We start from the raw sequence: 3186 nt of genomic DNA, 5'->3' as shown, positions 1-3186 counted from the left end.
TGAAACATTACTTCAAGACCACTAAATGTATAGTGGTATGGAATGATATACCATAGAATGTGAAACATTACTTCAAGACCACTAAATAAGAAAGGATAGAATGCAATTATAGTTGTTAAAATATGAGTTTTGTACTATTTTGATGTTTTAAGTTTTAATTTTATCAATTTTATTTCGTAATATTATCAAGTTCAGTCAAATGAATTGGTCTAATATCAAACAAGCAGTTTAAGTTATTAACAGAATGATACTAAATAACATATTCAGTAGGTACACATATTTTTCATTTATTTTAATTAGGATATATATATATATATCCATTTTCAAATAAAAAAAAATATAATAGATTTATCAAATAGTAGAAAGTTGCAATGAGATGAGAGTTGAGACAAGGAAAATACTTTTTTGTTTTTATCCTGCCCCTAAAACAATTCCATTCCCAATATTTCAGAAGTAGAATTATATGAAGATAATTATAGTAGACCCAATGGTTGACCCAATATTAATCATTGACCATTTAATGATGTACTGGAAAATTGGCGTCACAAAAGTAATAGTTAAGCGCAAATGCTAACGGCTGTCACTGCCATTGGGATATTAAAATAGACAAAAGGATTAAAACATATATTAATTTTAATAAAATACATTAAATTCAATGAAAAGCGCATTTCTTGATCCGTATGGGTGCTTTTTAGCAACACTCATATTTAAATATGGATTGGGTTTTTTTTAAATTCAAATATAAACTTGAGAAAATTTGAGTGGATATCATTTCGATAATCTAAACTATTCTTTTTATAAAACCTTTCGTATATATAATTCATGAAAAAAATTAAGTCAATCTGATGATTGTAGTTTTTCATTTTATTGTATTTATCTTTAAAAAATGGATGTTCTATTTTTAAAAATATAATTGTAGTCCATTTTTTCTGTAAGAAATACAATAAAAGAAAAATAATTTGATTATCGGATTGACCTAATTTTATCCATGAATGATATACAGTGAGGGTCCTCCAAAATAAAAGGCTTGAATTATCGAAATAAGACATGTGATGGGTCTCACCACCTCCTCAAGTTCTTTCAAGTTCAGTGAAATTGAGAAAAACTCACCCCTTGTATATAAGGCAATCATGTTCACATTCTATGTTTAGTGAAAAGTTATTTAGTGGTCTTGAAGTAATGTTTCATACCATTAAACGTGTATAATAAGCTACGGTATGGAATGATATAGTGAACATAATTTTTTTGCCAAATCTTTTTGGGTTAAATGTATGTTATAAGATGTATACTGTATGCATATTATTATCAAACTATCAACATTAATATGTTTGTACATAACATCTAGACAAGATCGCATTGAATACTTGTTGTCGATAACAATATTATAACTATACAGTTTCTTCCCAAAATACATATCAGGAAAGTTTGCATGAATATTTGAATATAGTTTTTTAAATTTGACTGGACAGGTTATTCAGAGAAATTACGTAGATGAATTATTTTTCTATTAGTAAATAAATATAGTGCTCTTCTCTATAGTTTTGTTGATTTTGTTATCAAAAACATTTTTTTTACTACAAATGTGAAAATATATTTACGTCTAATATGACAGATAGCTATGTTCATATTGCTATTAATTTGTGAATAAATTTGCAAAGAGAAAAACAGAAGATAAATAAATTAATTTAAAATATAACTACATTTCACTTTTTAAATTCATAAACCAAACATAATTTTAAAAATATTTATATTGAAACTATACCACGACTCCGTGCATGGGGGCCAACTAGTAGATATAAGGTAAAAGAAAGTGAAAAATATCATTTTGGGTTTATCCATAATTTTATTTGCAATAAAAAAGTTTAATTTATCTATGTCTCCTACGGTTTTGGGACATGGTTTCTGTCTACATCGGCCTATCTACACAGAATTTGAATTCACAAACAAACACAGAGATTGGTGCAACTCATAATTAATCAAAATTTGAATTCACAAACAAACACAAATACATATAATAACCAAAATTTGAATTCACAAAACCCTAGCCCTAATTTGTGAATTCAAATTCAATTCAAAACCCTAGAATTGGGTTAGGGCTAGGGTTCAATTTGAAACCCTAGAATTGGGTTAGGGCTAGTATAATATTAAATGAATTTATATCTCTATCATGATTTTTCTCAGTTGGTAGAGAGTGGCCTTAGAAGTTTTTCAATCTTTAGCCAACAATATGGGGTTTTGGTAATACATTTTTAATTTTGTTTGAATTTAAAATGGAAAAATACTATAAGTAAAATATAAGAGGAATTAAAGTAAAATTTAAAATCGATTATAAAGACTATCAGTGTAATATATTCATTATATTATTGGTCTTTATAATTTGTTTTAAATATTATTTTGATTTTTCTAATTTTGCACTTAATTTTTTCTGTTTCAATTGTCAACAACATTTGATGAAGGGACCACCTTGTAACAAAATTTAAAATGTAAAGACTAAAATGTTCAAATTAAAATTACGATAACTGAAATGACACTTCACTTAAATTACAGAGACCAATGATTTAATTTACAATTTAATTAATTTTTTTTCTCTCTTTTGTAAGAGATAATTGGACAAGTATTCTAACATGAATAATGTAGAGTAGTACTCTAAAAACACTAAATAATGGAAAATTTAAAATAAAAAACAAATGGTTTAGATTATTATATTGAAACTCATAATGCACTCTATGTGTTTGAACAATACTCTTCAATACAGATCGAGGACTAAATTTTTTATTTTTTATTATTTTTGTGAAGATTTGTCTGACAATCATAAAAAATTAAAAAAAAAATCTTCTTCACAATAGAATTGACTTGATTTTGTTGTTTTCGTTTTATTTTCTTGTCTTCGGTTGCAAGTTGATAGCTTGCCAACTGGTAGCCTTGGATCTTCCGTGAAATCAAGATTGGGAGAGTGGTAATGTTTAGTGGATAAAATTAACTTAAATTGGTAGTTTTTGTATTTTGTCTTATATATTATTTTGATTCATAAATTTTTAATTGATTTGATTTAAAATTTTATATTAATTTGATTCAATTAATAACGTCAATTAGTGTTTTTGAAGTAAAATCGTTAATCATATGATTGAGATTGACTCACTTAGTTAAGAAAGTGACAAATAACATTTTGAGTTTATCCATAATTTT

This window comes from Camellia sinensis, chromosome 10 (assembly GCF_055761805.1).
Source record: "Camellia sinensis isolate YWXY chromosome 10, ASM5576180v1, whole genome shotgun sequence".
Lineage (NCBI taxonomy): Eukaryota > Viridiplantae > Streptophyta > Magnoliopsida > Ericales > Theaceae > Camellia > Camellia sinensis.
Note: the sequence above shows the minus strand (reverse complement) of the source record.